The sequence below is a fragment of the Trematomus bernacchii genome, unplaced genomic scaffold, assembly GCF_902827165.1.
Source record: "Trematomus bernacchii unplaced genomic scaffold, fTreBer1.1, whole genome shotgun sequence".
NCBI lineage: Eukaryota > Metazoa > Chordata > Actinopteri > Perciformes > Nototheniidae > Trematomus > Trematomus bernacchii.
In genome coordinates, this window is record NW_022987671.1 from 991,701 (window position 1) to 1,009,762 (window position 18,062).

The 18,062-nt window shown below is 42.8% G+C and overlaps 1 protein-coding gene and 1 long non-coding RNA gene across 2 annotated transcripts in view; one reads left to right on the plus strand and one right to left on the minus strand.

The window, feature by feature from the left end:
- The window catches only part of LOC117487470 (GTPase IMAP family member 9-like), a 406,332-nt gene that overhangs the window by 200,011 nt on the left and 188,259 nt on the right, over window positions 1–18,062 (plus strand). The window lies entirely within an intron of this gene.
- LOC117487456 lies at window positions 8,115–12,959 on the minus strand. The gene is made up of 6 exons (XR_004556367.1): window positions 12,831–12,959; window positions 11,082–11,748; window positions 10,815–10,845; window positions 9,783–9,807; window positions 9,518–9,548; window positions 8,115–8,617 (listed from the first exon to the last, which is right to left on the minus strand). It is a non-coding gene; the product is annotated as an uncharacterized LOC117487456 (long non-coding RNA).

Sequence of the window (18,062 nt, forward strand, 5' to 3'; positions counted from 1 at the left end):
TGGAAAATCCTAAATTGTAGGATAGTTTGGCGTTAAAATGCTTTTTGATTACATTTCTAGCGAGAAGTTTAGATTGTACTTTTAGAATATACGTCCAGTGGATGTATAGGATCCATAGTTTGAGAGATATTACGAAGATTATTTGAGCTCCATGCTTTTTACAAAATATTGTATCCATAGGCGCTTTCACACCGGAGTACTTTTCCCAGGAATAGTTCCGATAGTTCCTGGGATTTTGCATTCACACCAAAAGAATCCGGAACTAGAACTTAGTTCATGAGAACCTTTTCACCCCCAGATAGTCCCTGCTAGAGAGCAGGTACTTTCCTGGGGAGGAAAAGGTTATAATTTCTGATTGGCTGGGCGAATTGCAAACCACGCCCCGTAAAACTCCCAAAAGGTTTTGTGAAGCCGCCATTTTATTTGCTGGCATTAGCATTATTAGCATTAGCATTAGTCCAGCTTACCAACGGAGAGAGACTAGGGAGCGGTGGAGTGATGAGGAGGTGTCGGCGCTTCTGGCGATTTACCCGGGACTTCGGGTGGCGATTTACTGCCACGCCGTGAAGTTGTTTGCGGCCTGCCAGTAAACCCGAAGCAGAAGAAGAAGAAGTGACGTCAGCGGCTTCATTTGCGTAATCCTCCCTCAGGGACTTATTCAGGTGTGAACGCGATTTACTAGGACAGTTCCGGGACTAAAGAGTTCGGCTGGACTAAGTACTGGGAACTAAGTACTGGGACTAAGTACTGGGACTAAGTACTGGGACTAAGTACTGGGACTAAGTACTGGGACTAAGTACTGGGACTAGGTACTGGGACTAAGTACTGGGACTAAGTACTGGGAACTAAGTACGGCAAAGTACTTGGTGTGAAAGCGGCTCATGTCACGTCTTGAGAGGGTTATTTGTGAATATACTACGTTTTGCCCGGTGGACCAACGTAGCTATTACACGTTTTCTTGTGAGACTGTGTAGTTTTTAGTGCATGTAAATGGTCTGCAGAGGCTAAAGTCCCTGTGTTCCCTACAGAGGAAGTTTCTCTCACTTTATTTTTCACAAATAACATGTGTACTGGGTTGGCTCCTTCACTGAAAACATATTTAAACATTTACATTATTGCAAAACTGTTTGAGAACTGCTTTATAACCCAATAAAATCAAGTTTGAAGCAGCTTTGCGGACATTTCTTAGTTTACTTATGTATATTTGTTAACAACAATAGCTTAATTTTATACATAGTGTTACATGCCGTAGTGGGTGCTTGTGTGAGGGTGTGTGTGTGTGTGTGTGTGTGTGTGTGTGTGTGTGTGTGTGTGTGTGTGTGTGTGTGTGTGTGTGTGTCTCTCTCCCTCTCCCCCCGATTGTCTCCCTTTTATGAGAAAGTTGTTTTGGTTTGTCGTAAGTTTGCGAATTGGCTGGTGAGCCCTCTTTACTTTAATTCATTAAAAGACCATCTTGTGGTTTCATCAGTTTCCTCTCCTTTTTTCTCTCTCCTGGTTATTTTATATTTTGTAACTTCCCTTTGGTTCCCCTAGTCCAGGAGGGAACGTAACACATAGCCTACTACATAAATGATTGCTTTGATTATGTTGCAAGTACCGGATGTTTTAAATTGAACTCTTAACTTCATTACAATACAGCGTTTACGTTCTGCCTATGGAAGCTAAATGGGGATGGATTCAAAATGAGTGAAAAATGGCTTTAAAAAGTGATAAATAAGAGTGTGAATGATTTCCTTCTCGTCTCTGATGGTAAACTCTGAATCATTTTGTCGGAGCTTTTCCAAGAAGAATGTTTCTCTCTTTGAGGATGCCTCTGTGTTTCCGGGGTGCGGGCAGTAATGGACTCTAATGCAGCGAGGAAACGATCCACTCTCGTCCAATCACTACCTACGAGGCCGATCAATAACCAGCTCCTCGGGGGGGGGGGGGGGGAGTCTCTGAATTCACTCTTTACCTTCTGTCTTAATACAAATAATAATAATAATACAAAAAGTACTCACTATACAGCAATATATATTCAATGTACTGCAAAGAATACTCAGTGTACTTAGTGTTTGCAAAATATACTCACTGTACTGCAAAATATACTCACTGTACTGCAAAATATACTCACTATACTGCAAAATATACTCACTATACAGCCCAAAATACTCACTGTACTGCAAAATATACTCACTGTACAGCGAATATACTCATTGTACAGCAAAAATATACTCACTGTACTGCAAAAAACTCCAAATCAAAATATGTTACTTATTAGTGCATTTATTTTGATATCCCTCTCAGATTTCAGGTCTGCTATAGCTGGGCTTGGTTTTAGAAACAAAACGTTTATTAATGTGAAATTAAATGTGAATTTTAGACAGGACATGCATCAAATCTATGTTTAATTAGGTTTGTCTGATAAGCAAAATATCTGCCTTTTATTAATGAAGAAAAGAGTACATGTTAAGGAATAGATATCACTATAAAACTTAGTTGGTTCACTTTAAGGTTTTTATATTTGCATTAAAAGTTGTCAGAAAAAAAAAATTTAAATATCAAAATGAGGCAAATTGTTATTAAAGAACTGTTGAAATATTTCCAACCTAGCACACTAATATGTGCATACTGGTAGCCTTATGGCACACTAATATTCAGACAGAGATGTGGTGGTCTGCTAAAAAAATATTGTGAAAAATGAGCCATTTATCTGCAGAATCTCACGAGGAAGTGGGCAAATAAAATCATATTGTGTCCAAAATAGTCAGCACCCGCCTTCAGAAACACACATCCCTCGAGTTGAAGAGTCACCTCCTGCCATGACTTCAGCAGAATGAATGCCTCTCATCCGGATCGATGATTCTCCTCCTCGCCGTCCTCCTGTCTGCAGAACCCCCCCCCTCTCTCTGTTTTACTGTGAACTCATACTGTACGGGCAGAGAGCCATAAACCCTGAACGCATCGCACCACAAACACTCTGTCAGAGGAAGTGGAGAGCCTTCGAGAGAGAAAGTGGAGCACCACACAGAGAGAGAGGGAGAGGGAGAGAGAGAAAGTGGAGCACCACACACAGATAGAGAGAGGGAGAGAGAGAGAGAGGGAGAGAGAGAAAGTGGAGCACCACACACAGAGAGAGAGAGGGAGAGAGAGAGGGAGAGAGAGAGGGAGAGGGAGAGAGAGAGAAAGTGGAGCACCACACACAGAGAGAGAGAGGGAGAGAGAGAGAGAGAGAGGGAGAGAGGGAGAGAGAGAGACAGAGAGAAAGTGGAGCACCACACAGAGAGAGGGAGGGAGAGTTAAAGGGAGGTTTTGGTGTCTCAGCATCCTGCTCATCTTCCCATGACATCATCAGTCATTCACAAATCTGTGACGCACCTGAAATATATTGAAGGAATGAAGAAGAGGTCAAAGTGAATAAATGCAGATGTTTTTTTCATAATTTCCCAAAGTGTTGATTTTCTCTGAATTCTGACTTTTTTCTCAGAATTCCAACTTTTTTTTTTTCTCCTTAAAATAACAAAAAAAAAGTCAGGATTCTTTCTACGAATTCCAACAACAAAGCCAACGTTTTTTTTAAATACCGATTTTTCATCTCAAAAATGTTCTCAAAGAATTCCAACTTTTTCTCAAAAAATTCCATATTTTTTTCTCAAAGTTTCAACTTTTCAAAAAATAATTCACTTTTGGTCAGACCTTGAAGAATAAAAAAATAAAATCATATGTTCTGCTGCTCTCCCGTAGAAAACAATTAGTATTTAGTAGGGGGCGAGCTCGTTAAAGGGATGTTTTTGGTGTCTCAGCTTCATCATCAGTGATTCATAAATCTGTGACGCACCTGAAATAAACCACAGGAATGAAGACGAGGTGAAATCATTCGCTTTGCTGAAAGTGAAGAAATGCAGATGATTTTTTTCATATAGAAGAACATGTCTCTAATCTGTCTCTAATCTCAGAATTACAACTTTCTTCCCAGAATTCACGTTTTTTCTTCTCAGAATACCAACTTTTTTGCTCTGACTTGATTGCGTCTCCATGAGATGGTAGCAGTCCATATTCTCTGCTCAGAACAATGAGGTGAGACTGATGATGAAAAAACAGCCGAAATTATATCAAATCTTTGGGACGTTATTTGCAAATATCATAAAAACTAATGGAATCATATCCTGTGATCCATATGAGAGGATGTGACATGCCCCTCTCATGAAATCTGTTTCTTTTATAGGAACAAACTCAGACAATTTCATAAATGCGCTCTGTAGGAAAAAGGGGAATTTCTAAAATAATGGCATATATTAAAGCAGGGGTGTCAAACTCAATTTCATAACGGGCCACATTCACATTATGGTTGAACTCAAAGGGCCGGTTGTAACTTTAAGACTATATAAAAATACATATATAAATATTTAATATATATAAAATAATGCATTATATTACATTATTGCCTCTGCATTGGATTATTATCGGATAGGGTAATAACTTCATAATTAACTCGGTCTGAAAGCAGAAGTCTAGGGCTAATAATTGCAAGTCTCTTTAGTGAGAATGTCACAAAATGATTTTAAAAGAAAAGCACAATTAAAAAAGAAAAAAAGGTGACATTGAGAAAAAAAAGTAACATTTGGAAAAAAAAGTCAATTCTAAGAAATAAGTCAAATTTAGAAGAAAAAAAGTCAAATCTGAGAAAAAAGTCAAATTTGAGATGCATTGTGCTCCATGCTTCTGTAAATCGCCATGTAACCGTATAACAAACATATATTCTTTGCAAACTCTTGTGGGGCCACAGAAAATGAAGCCGCGGGCCGGATTTGGCCCCCGGGCCTTGAGTTTGACACCCCTGTATTAAAGTATCAATGTCTTTTACTTTGCTTCTAAAAAAAGAAAAGGATTGTCGATCATTACATTGAAAACAGAGACAGTTAAATGAGCCACAAATGTACATTTTCAAAGATGAACTGATTCATTATTATTCATTCAGCTATAACTCAATATTAAACAAGCTAATTATAATATTTATAAACATATCTATTAGGATAAATTGAAGTGAGATCACATTTTGCACAAATATCAATGTCAACTGCAACTTTGGAAGACATACAACAGCAAGGCCTCAATTGCAGTCACTGTATGGGTTGATGTCGGAGATTTCCTTTCACATTTGGGAAACACGTTTTCAAAAGGTTTTCCCAGAATTCACTTTTTTTCTTGAGTGGTAATTTTGTGTCAGACTTCCGAATGTCTCCGCAGAATTCAGATTTTCTTTTTCTCAGAGTTCGCATTGTTTTCCAAGAATTCCAACTTTTTTTCCCCGTAGGAATATCCAGAAAACAATGAAGTCAGGAATCTTCTTTCTACGAATTCCAAGATCAAAGACAGAATTCAGACTTTTCTCAGAATTCAGACTTTTTTCTCAAACGGGGTTCCTGCAGGTTTCACCAACTCAAATGTAAGACTTTTTAAGACCTCTTTGAATAGAATTTAAGACCTATTTCACGGCAAGAAAGTATGAAGGTAAATTGCTATGAAAGAAGAAATACTTCCCATGATTACTTACAAAGTAAATGTATTCATGTTCAACATAAGAACGATGGCTGATCACCAGCAGCTCGTCTGGTCTTCAACCTTCCAACATGTTCCCACACCACGCCGCTCCTCCGCTCCCTTCACTGGCTTCCAGTAACTGCTAGAATCCACTTCAAGACACTGATACTTGCGTACCATGCTGCGAATGGATCTGGCCCTTCCTACATCCAGGACATGGTTCAACCATACACCCCAGCAAGGGTGTAACTTTGGTTTGAGAAGTGGGGGGGGACACCAAACAGGGGGTCCTCCGCAATGAAACATTTTCTCAATTTAATTCCATTTCCTGCCTTTCTACAAATATATTAGGGACTTTAGTGCAAATACATACAACTAATATTACATAGATGGAGATATTTGTTTACATAGATGACCAAACCGTTTGAGACCCACTGAGATAACTTAGACTAAAGTTTACAATCTAACCACTCAGTCCTTTACCTCCCTGAGCTGACGTTATCTCTCTCAGTCCCACAGGAGAGAGCTCTCCCTCTCCTTATTGTTGAAACAGCTACTAATCTCCGTTAGCTCCCAGCTAGCACCAAATGCTAACAACAACCCCCGTCTCTCTCTTTCTGTCTCTCACAAGATGCGCTCGTGCCACACACACTGACGCTCCTCGGTGATGATGACCGCTTGCGTAACAAAAAAATAACACATTTAAAAAGTGGGGGACAGAAATGGGATTTTGAAAAGTGGGGGTGACATGTCCCCCCATGCCGTGTCCCCAGTGGAAATTACGCCCATGCACCCCAGCACGTGCACTCCGCATCGGCCAAACGGCTCGCTGCACCCGCACTGCGAGGGGGACCCAAGTTCCCATCAGCAGAACGTGGGTTTGATATCCTGGCTCCAAAATGGTGGAATGAGCTCCCCATTGACATCAGAAAGCTTACACATCTTCCGGCGAAGACTGAAAACTCATCTCTTTCGACTCCACTACGAGCGATAGAATTGATAACAAAGCACTTACTAACAAAGGACTGGCTTATCTAAAGCCAGTTGAGTAGCACTTCAAATGTTTTGGCTCTATGCAACCTGATGTACTTATATGATTCTGTTTTCTTCAAGTTTTTATCTTCCTGGTCGAATGCACTTATTGTTCAGGAATCCTGAAGTCAAACGTAATACCTTTTAAGACCTCATCGTAGGGCTGTGCGATTATGGCAAAAATCATAATCACGATTATTTGGGTAAATAGATATAAAACAAACAATAATTTGAACAGTATCTTTTTAACTGTTGATTACCCTGAACGTATAATTCAACTGAAAAACCAATACAAAAATAAATGATACATTTAAATAAATATTATCAAAATAAATAACAAATATTTTGGAGCGCACTTCCACAAGCTACTAAACATATATAAATATGATAAATACAAATAAATGAGACTAAAATTAATTAGATCAAATATGCAGTGCACTGTCACAACCTAGCAAAAGCTAAATAATAGTTGTTTTCGTAATTGTGGCAGGCCAAAATCGTAATTGCGATTAATTGCACAGCCCTACCTCATCGCCACTTGGAGTTTTAACCGGTTACCTTGGCGACACACTTTACCTCACATTGACTATATACAGTATGGATTGTCCTTCCTCCTTATCTTCCAACCATTTGGACGCAGACTTGCATTTCCCCATAACGATGTTGTTTAACAACCGGCGTAAACGGGCCTTCGTGCGCTATCAAGCAGCGAGCGTGCGATGTCCTGTTCAGATGACGTCAAATCCAACGGGATGCCATAAATAAACTACACAGAATCACACTACACACCTACGCAATGACTACATTCAGGCACACTGTAGAATACAACCTCTTTGGACAATTTATATACTTATTGAAAACAAGCTACAACATTTAATACCTTGAATGTAATTAAAAACAGGGTTCAAGTCTTTTAATATAAATTAAACTTTATTGATGTTTCCACAACAGCAAACACGACATTAAGACAGGAAATACAAATATGATAAACACAATGAGGGTCAGCGCAAAGCTAACAACGTTATTTACAGACCAATGTATTCACACAGAGAAACCGTACAGGTGTGTGAGGAACAGGGGTGTGGCTACAGGTGTGTCTACAGGTGTGTGAGGAACAGGGGGGGTCTACAGGTGTGTGAGGAACAGGGGTGTGGCTACAGCATACTTGCCAACCTTAAGACCTCAGAAATCGGGAGAAATTAAAAACCACCGTGGGGGGGGGGGGGGGGGTGTTGCTAGTGGATCGCCGGAGCTGTTAGCACCGGAGCCTCGCAGCGGGGAAACTGACTTTTAAAGATGAAAAGAACATCTACACATTCTTGTAGTTGTAAGTGCAATGCCTTGCTGCCTGTAGCACCATCCTTGATGAGGACCAGGAAAGGAGTGAGCAGAGGGTAAAGTTGTCCATTCGTGTTCTGTGACTATCTTCCTCACCATGCTGAACACCCTCTCAGACTTTCAGTTGCGTGCGCTACTTAAGAGACGCGCTACCATGGACACCAAACAACGGTGTAGCTGTATTAAAGTCCTCAGTGCAAACAGTCGTGAGTAAATCTGATTTTGTCAGAAATCGGGAGAAATATGACCCCGGGAGGAAACCGGGAGAGGGCAGTGAAATCGGGAGGGTTGGCAAGTATGGGCTACAGGTGTGTGAGGAACAGGGGTGTGGCTACAGGTGTGTGAGGAACAGGGGTGTGGCTACAGGTGTGTGAGGAACAGGGGGGGCTATAGGTGTGGCTCCAGGTGTATGAGGAACAGGTGTATGAGGAACAGGTGTGTGAGGAACAGGGGTGTGGCTACAGGTGTGTGAGGAACAGGGGTGTGGCTACAGGTGTGTGAGGAACAGGGGTGTGTCTACAGGTCTGTGCGAGGAACAGAGTGTGAGGGGAGTTCTCCTGCAGGGGCGGAGTCTGAGGAGAGTTCACCTGCAGGGGGCGGAGTCTGAGGAGAGTTCAGCTGCAGGGGGCGGAGTCTGAGGAGAGTTCAGCTGCAGGGGGCGGAGTCTGAGGAGAGTTCAGCTGCAGGGGGCGGAGTCTGAGGGGAGTTCACCTGCAGGGGGCGGTGTCTGAGGAGAGTTCAGCTGCAGGGGGCGGAGTCTGAGGAGAGTTCACCTGCAGGGGGCGGTGTCTGAGGAGAGTTCAGCTGCAGGGGGCAGAGTCTGAGGGGAGTTACAGACATTGCTTTAATATACATTTCTGTTTCATATTCAAATTCCAGTTTTTCATGTGCAAAACAAAAAGCATTAGTTTGAACAACGTGTTTTATATCTGAAAGCTCCAAAACAGGATGAGAGAGGACTCTTTACGGAGAGGCTAGCATTAGCAACATGTTAGCATCAGCTGGGATCAGACGAACGCTTCGGTCAGGTTTTGTCACGGCCCCCCCCCCCTGAGAACAACCTGCTGGGGGGGCTACAATTCGTAGCACTTTTGGGGCGACAGGTACTTTGGAAACCGTGTTACAGCGGCAACTTCTAAACTATACCAACTCATTATTTAAAATATAGAGAGCGCCTTTCTCCAACATGTTAAACTGCTGTGACGGCAGGAGATGAGCTCCAGCTGTTTGAGAGACAGCTGCAAGTCCCCGTAGAGAGGACTCTTTAAAGGGGAGGCTAGCATCACGTTAGCATCACATTAGCATCACTAGCATTAGCAACATGTTAGCATCACATTAGCATTACTAGCATTAGCAACATGTTAGCATCACATTAGCATCCCTAGCATTAGCAACATGTTAGCATCACTAGCATCAGCTGGGATCAGACGAACGCTTCGGTCAGGTTTTGTCACGGCCCCCCCCTCTGAGAACAACCTGCTGGGGGGGCTACAATTCGGCCTTTTGTTCACATCATCTCCCTGACACTGAAGATTACCGTTTCTCCTGAACGCAGCACGAGGCGCTGCAGAGATATAACCCTGATGATAAACACTAACTAAGCCCCTCCCCCTGTGACATCACTCACCGTCAGGTGGAGGTCCTCGGCTGCAGGTCGTCTGTTAGAGAGACAGGTTGTTAATAAAGGTTATCACTTTAATGATAGATGTAATAACCTTCAGTACTGAGAGTGAGTGACAGCTGGTCAGAATACGCTTCAGGTGGGTTTTGTCACGGCCCCCCCCCTCTGAGAACAGACTGCTGGGGGGGGGCTTCAATCGGCCTTTCGTTTCATCACTTCCACACAAACACTTTTATTCTGAAAATCAGGACCACTTCCTGTTGGAGCTTACCTTCAACATGATGGGGGGGGGTGACCTGAAACACAATAGACAGATTGTAAGATGTATTGTTCAAGTCTCTCTCATCATGTAGCAGCTGGAGACGAGTCGGTGAGAAACTGAAGTCCTCCTCCAGCAGAGCAGCATGGATATATAAGGACATGAAACTAACAGAAAGAGAACTGCATCGTTGAGGTTACAGATTACCAACTTGAACCCCGTTAGAGTTACACTGAGCTTCAGCTCCTGAGGCACAGCCGCGTCCCCACAGAGGCTTCGTAGCACTTTTTAAAGTAGGGTACTTCTACAGCAGCACTACCTTTACTGTCCTGTACCAGAGTACTTCAACAGTGTGGCTTTACTCATATTACTGAAGTACTTCTACCATGTCATATTAGACCCTTTACTGTCCTTTGCTTCTTAAATAACATTATGAACAGTATAATGATATAAACTATAGAACAATGAGTTCCATGAGATGTGGATATAACAGAAAGCTCAGCACAGGGCGCTGATGTAGAGACCGGAGAGTAATGAGAGCGGCGCTACATCGCGTGGGGCGACAGGTACTTTGGAAACCGTGTTACAGTGGCAACTTCTAAACTATACCAACTCATTATTTAAAATATAGAGAGCGCCTTTCTCCAACATGTTAAACTGCTGTGACGGCAGGAGATGAGCTCCAGCTGTTTGAGAGACAGCTGCAAGTCCCCGTAGAGAGGACTCTTTAAAGGGGAGGCTAGCATCACATTAGCATCAGCATCAGCTTAGCAACATGTTAGCATCACATTAGCATCCCTAGCATTAGCAACATGTTAGCATCACTAGCATCAGCTGGGATCAGACGAACGCCTCGGTCAGGTTTTGTCACGGCCCCCCCCTCTGAGAACAACCTGCTGGGGGGGCTACAATTCGGCCTTTTGTTCACATCATCTCCCTGACACTGAAGATTACCGTTTCTCCTGAACGCAGCACGAGGCGCTGCAGAGATATAACCCTGATGATAAACACTAACTAAGCCCCGCCCCCTGTGACATCACTCACCGTCAGGTGGAGGTCCTCGGCTGCAGGTCGTCTGTTAGAGAGACAGGTTGTTAATAAAGGTTATCACTTTAATGATAGATGTAATAACCTTCAGTACTGAGAGTGAGTGACAGCTGGTCAGAATACGCTTCAGGTGGGTTTTGTCACGGCCCCCCCCCTCTGAGAACAGACTGCTGGGGGGGGGGGCTTCAATCGGCCTTTCGTTTCATCACTTCCACACAAACACTTTTATTCTGAAAATCAGGACCACTTCCTGTTGGAGCTTACCTTCAACATGACCTCAGCTGGAAAGGTTGCAGTCAATGCTCTCTGAAGAACGGAGGGATCCCGAACCTCAGGATCAAATCTCTGTCAGAGTTTTGGAGCTGGAGAGGAAGAAAGGGAAGCTTCCTTTCGACTTCACGCCCCCCTCTGAGGAAACCATGCTGCACAAGGGAAGCAGAAACCTTGCAGGGAAGCCAAGATTTCTAACGGTCTATCACTAATGGTGATCTCTGGGCCCGTAGATCTCGGCCTCCGTTACGGATGGTATAGCTTCGTTATTGGTTTGTTCCGACCTGGAACGTTGCAGCGTGTGTTTGTATGTAATTTGTGCATCTGTCTGTTTTAGTTTGTCTGTCTCCCGTTTTATTTTGAAAAGTGTTCCCCCTCCCGTCTTGTCTGTTGCCCTGTGTCGTCTCCTCCACCCTCACCTGTGTCTTGTTCGTTTGATTAGTCTGTGGGTATTTAGGCTCTGTTTTCCTGTTAGTGTGTGTGTGTGTGTGTGAGTGTGAGTGTGTGTGTCCTTGTTGCTGATGACTGTGTTCACATGAGACAGTCATATTGAGGCTGTGTATCATGTACCACAGCGATGAATAAATGCCCACACCGGGTTGTATTTGAACTCTGCCTCCTTGCTTGGTCGGGCCGCTCAATGGTCAGCTTCACAATTGATCTGAAACACACAATAGACAGAGTACTTCAACAGGGTGGCTTTACTCATATTACTGAAGTACTTGTACCATGTAATATTAGATCCTTTACTGCAGTAAACGCCACTGCTCTGGAGTTCAGACACGCTCACTCAGGAGGAAAAGTACTCTGATCTTTGAGTACAAGTACTCTGATCTTGTTCTTCAGTAAAAGTAGAAGTACTCTGATCTGGTTCTTCAGTAAGAGTACGCCCTTTACCTCTGAGTTGAAGTACATTGCCTCTGAGTTGAAGTACACTACCTCTGAGTTGTAGTACACTGCCTCTGAGTTGAAGTACACTACCTCTGAGTTGAAGTACACTACCTCTGAGTTGAAGTACACTACCTCTGAGTTGAAGTACACTACCTCTGAGTTGTAGTACACTACCTCTGAGTTGTAGTACACTACCTCTGAGTTGTAGTACACTACCTCTGAGTTGTAGTACACTACCTCTGAGTTGAAGTACACTGCCTCTGAGTTGTAGTACACTACCTCTGAGTTGTAGTACACTACCTCTGAGTTGAAGTACATATTATTGATCAGGATTTGATCCAGAGACAATCAGTGATAAAGTATAAAGACCTCAGAACATCAAAGAGCAGATATTATATATAGAGTAAAGTACAGAGTGTCATAACATTGAAATACTCAAAGTACAGGTAACTCTAAAGTGAACTTAAAGGACTTGCTCTACGCATCTGTAAAGACAAACGTATTTATGATGACACACAGGGGCCGCCATCTTTTAAAATGTTCCCGCCACATGTTTGCTTTGTGTTTTTTACCCGAAAACACTATAATTAGAAGATAAAAGATAGAACAATGAGTTCCATGAGATCTGGATAATACAGAAAGCTCGGCACAGCATCACGTGGGGCAATAGGTACTTTGGAAACCGTGTTACAGCGGTAACTTCTAAACTATACTAACTCTCATTATTTAACATATAAAGTGAGCGCCTTTATCCAACATGTGTTAACTGGTGTCTCTTTGCTGGAGCAGCGCATCTCCTCTCTGTAACTACTCTGATACAACATGTTATCCTTCAATAAGAACTGTTCTCACCGTGAACACCGAGCAGCGGCTGCAGCAGATGCTCCTGAACGCCTCCGGAGGATTTAAAAACACATTTAATGGAGATATCTTTGGAAAAAAACATCAGATTCTCAACGCAGTCTGAGAGAGGAGCAGCCAGGCAGCAGCCATGAGACTTTATGTGACCCGACAACCAATCACAGCGTGTTCTCCTTCTTCTTCCGGTTCTTCTGTTTCCTTATTGGTGGAGATCAGATGGATGACCGCCCCCTGCAGGACGGGAGGACGGTTTAAACCCTCAGCGGGAGAAAGTTCTTCAAATAAAGTGAAAACATTGAAATTAGTTTATTTCTGCCTAACAACAAAGGTCAGATGAATTCATGTTATTGGAGATCCATCATGGCCTCGATCTATAGTTTCATTTAAATCAAGAGAGGAAGTGAACTTCTTCGTATAACACACATATGCTTAAATATAATTGACAGGGTTAGTCAGCACCGGGTAACTCTCGGCCTGCGCCCTCATATCAAAATGCAGATTTCCCCCGTAAAATGTTAAAGTGATGCCAGAAAACAATATTTCTGTTCGTCCAAAACTGTATATTTACTCCAGAAATATGAGTATATGAGCGTTAGACGGCAGCTTCGTTCTTACGGGCGTCATGTTCTCGCGAGAATGTATGATCAGCGGCGTCATATTATATCTTTCTAGAAAAACATGTTCTTGAAGAATTAAAATGAATAAGAACAAATATTAAATCCACATCTGTTTGTCGAATGAGTTACTAGTTATATGTCTGCTTTAGTTAACTGTAACATTAATTAATATTCAACAGTGTCGCGTGTAAACCATGAGAAAATCACCTTATGATGCCTTCACGGGCTGCAGCTGGAGTAGGATTTATTGTTTTCTTAGTCGGTTTTTGAATTTTCTACAAATTTCTTTCATGTAGATCATTTATTTTCTTGACTGCGCTTTATTTTGTTTGAACACAATAATAAAAGATAACATCTGTGTTTTAAAAACAATATATAGGGGTCTTGGATGATGAATAACGTTTATTGTATTCGACTGTAGAGATTAAAAGCATTTTGAAGTCAAACAAGAACACGTACAACCCAAATTAGATATGATAACGACACTAGATTAGAAGACTATATTAATGTAATGTAAAAAATGAAAACTGTAAAAGAAACATGTATGGAATAACTGATATAACCAGATGAAGTTGGTAGTTTACGACGCGGATAAAAGACGTTGAAGGCACCATGACCGTTAGGATTTAAATAAACCAACGGATTTTATGAATTTTTAACGGATTTAATTACGTTTTTAACAGTTTTCTCCGGTTTTATGAACAGTTTTCCAGAGAAGAGGGGTGAAATAACTGCAGCTGGAAGAGGAAATACTGTTCTCTGATCATTTAATATACATTTCTCTCAGGTAGATCATTTTATGTCTTAAAAGTCTTTATATTTATGGACAAACTAATGATGAATGAAAACATCTGTGTAGTTAAAGCAGCATAAATGTGTATTTGATGATGAATAATGTTTATTTTATGGATATAGTTGAATATATAATATACAGTGTAGTTGAATATAGGCCTATATATTTTTCTGTATTAAAAGCATTTTAGACACTTTTTATATTTAACCTGGGAACAGAACACATGATAATGACTACAAGAGATGCTGCAATTACTGCAGTTATTATAAGGTTCTAACGGTTGTTATTATAAGGTTCTAACGGTTATTATAAAGTTCTAACGTTATTATAAAGTTCTAACGGTTATTATAAAGTTCAATCGTTATTATAAAGTTCTAACGGTTATTATAAAGTTCTAACGTTATATAAAGTTCTAACGGTTCTCAGGGTTTCTGGCGGTTTTTCACGGTTTCTAACAGTTTCTAATGGTTTCTAACGGTTTCTAACAGTTTCTCACAGTTTCTAACAGTTTCTAACGGTTTCTAACGGTTTCTCACGGTTTCTCACAATTTCTCACAGTTTCTAACGGTTTCTAACAGTTTCTAATGGTTTCTCACGGTTTCTAACGGTTTCTCACGGTTTCCAACGGTTTCTCGCGGTTTCTAATGGTTTCTACCAGTTTCTCACGGTTTCTCACGGTTTCTCGCAGTTTCTAACAGTTTCTAACAGTTTCTCACGGTTTCTCATAGTTTCTAACGGTTTCTCACAGTTTCTAACAGTTTCTAACGGTTTCTCACAGTTTCTAACGGTTTCTCGCGGTTTCTAAAGGTTTCTAACAGTTTCTCACGGTTTCTCACAGTTTCTCACGGTTTCTTGCAGTTTCTAACGGTTTCTAACAGTTTCTCACGGTTTCTCACAGTTTCTAACGGTTTCTAACAGTTTCTCACGGTTTCTCACAGTTTCTCACGGTTCCTCCTCGGTCTATAGAGTGTCTCCAGAGGGAAGCAGTGAGCCTTCAGATGGAGGGCAGCAGGGACGAGCGTATAGAGGTCATCCTCCGCCTCACGCTGAGCAGCTTGGGGCTGCAGATGGAGGTCTGGAGGGACTTCCTGTCTGAGGAGGAGAACCAGGTGACCCTCAGCAGCTTCTTCAGCATCGCAGACTACAGCAATCTGTTCCTGTGCCGGGACCCGGGGCTCTGCATCAGCCTCACCTTCCCCTCTCAGACCTCCTCTAAAGTCCTGGTTCTCTCCAGGAGCAGCAGGGCAGTCATCAGCGCAGAGAACATCAGAGACATGTTGATCATGCAGGAGGTGCAGGGGGGGGGCGCCGTGAGCTGCATCAGCGCCGTCTGCCAGGAGGGTACCACTAACATGAGGCTAACATTATAGAGAGAAGCTAACACTAGGCTAACATTAAGGAGATAAGCTAACACTAGGCTAACATTAAGGAGATAAAGATTGGACTAACATTAAAGAGAGAAGCTAACATTAGGGCTAACATTAAACAAATAAACTAACATTAGGGCTAACATTAAGGAGATAAAGATAGGGCTAACATTAAGGAGAAAAACTAACATTGGGCTAACATTCAAGAGAGAAGCTAACATTAGGGCTAACATTAAAGAGAGAAGCTAACATTCAAGAGAGAAGCTAATTTGAGACTAAGGCCAACATTAAGACTAATGTTATCTTAGAATAATGCAAATATTGAGGCTAACATTAGGTTAAGGTTCATTCAAGTTAAGGCTGACTTTAAGATGTCAGTTCATTTCAGATCCTTCCTTCCTACTGCTGCTCTCCGATTGGTTCCTTCCTTCCTACTGCTGCTCTCCGATTGGTTCCTTCCTTCCTACTGCTGCTCTCCGATTGGTTGTGCTTTGAAAGGTCAGCGGTGATCACGATCAAAGTAAAACACTTTTTTGATCGCAGCAATCCCAGTTTGACCTTTGAGTGGTGCTAGGCTAGGCTAGGAGTTACTGATCATGTGAAGGTGGTAGTTTGTTTTAAAGGGGACCTATCATGCAAAATGCACTTTTGTACGTCTTTTATACATGAACATGTGTCCCCGGTGTTCCAGGGAACTCACCAAGTGTCAGAAAACACAACCCTCTCTATTTTCCTCCATACCCAAATCTCTAAAAAAGAGGCTGCAACGGATCTGATAAAAACTGATCCAGATTTGAACACTGTCCTGACGTCAGGACCGTGGCGCTACGGCTATTGGGCCAACTCCACCAATCAGGAGGAGACAGCCACGGCCATTGCCGTTCGAAAGTGCTGGAGACGCTGTAGGACATATGCCAGGCCAGTAGGTGGTGCTGTTCTCACAGAATCTGCCCAGAGCTAGAAATTGTCAAATTGAGCAAAATGAGGCATGGCTAAAATGCATGATCTGTTTGGTATTTTGAAAAAAAAAAGTATAAATATGCCTTATATAGGTATGGTCCTACACTATATTATTCAAATATAGCATGATCGGTCCACTTTAAGTTAGGAATGAGGTCTGAGTGTAACCAGGTGTGTCCTCCCTGAAGGTCACCTGTCCGCTGCTCAGTAACCCGGACCCGAGCGGCGGCTGGGCGGCCGGTGTAGCCGAGGAGGCACTGAGGTTCATGGAGCGCCAGAAGAACGAGGCGCTGGTGATGGAGGCTCAGATCCACGGGCGCACCTTCCTGCCTCAGCCCCATGCTCTCCATGACAACCGTCTCCATGGGGATGTGGACCACGATGGAGATCTCCATGACGACGTGGACGAGAGGTGAGACATCCATCTCTGACAGCGTTCATCACACCAACAGGAAGCTGTCAGAGAGAAGATCCTCCTTCTCTCCTCTAACAGGAAGCTGTCAAAGTGAAGCTCCTCCTTCTCTCCTCTAACAGGAAGCTGTCCGACCTGAAGCTTCTCCACGCCTGTGATTGGACGATCATTGAGTGGGCGGAGCTTGTGTCAGAGTTCCTGCAGCAGGACTCGTCTCAGGCGGTTCTGGACGGCCTGAAGCCGCTTCCCTGCGAGGAGTTTAACTTCTGGAGGAACCGCCTGAAGAACCTGCTCCACATCCAGCAGCAGGTCTGTCTCTATGTGTCCTACATACACTATGTCTCACACTGTGTCCTACAGACACCATGTCCTACAGACACCATGTCTCACACTGTGTCCTACAGACACCATGTCTCACACTCTACTGTGTCCTACTCTCACACTGTGTCCTACAGACACCATGTCTCACACTCTACTGTGTCCTACTCTCACACTGTGTCCTACAGACACCATGTCTCACACTGTGTCCTACAGACACCATGTCTCACACTGTGTCCTACAGACACCATGTCTCACACTGTGTCCTACAGACACCATGTCTCACACTGTGTCCTACAGACACCATGTCTCACACTCTACTGTGTCCTACTCTCACACTGTCCTACAGACACCATGTCTCACACTCTACTGTGTCCTACTCTCACACTGTGTCCTACAGACACCATGTCTCACACTCTACTGTGTCCTACTCTCACACTGTGTCCTACAGACACCATGTCTCACACTGTGTCCTACAGACACCATGTCTCACACTCTACTGTGTCCTACTCTCACACTGTGTCCTACAGACACCATGTCTCACACTCTACTGTGTCCTACTCTCACACTGTGTCCTACAGACACCATGTCTCACACTCTACTGTGTCCTATAGTGATGGGAATTATGGCTCTTTGAAGGGAGCCGGATCTTATGGCTCCGTTCCTTTCAAAGAGCCGTTCAAAAGAGCCGTTCAAAAGAGCCGCTTTTTTTAAGGTTACTAGGTTTATTTGCAAAATAATCACCAGGATAATGAT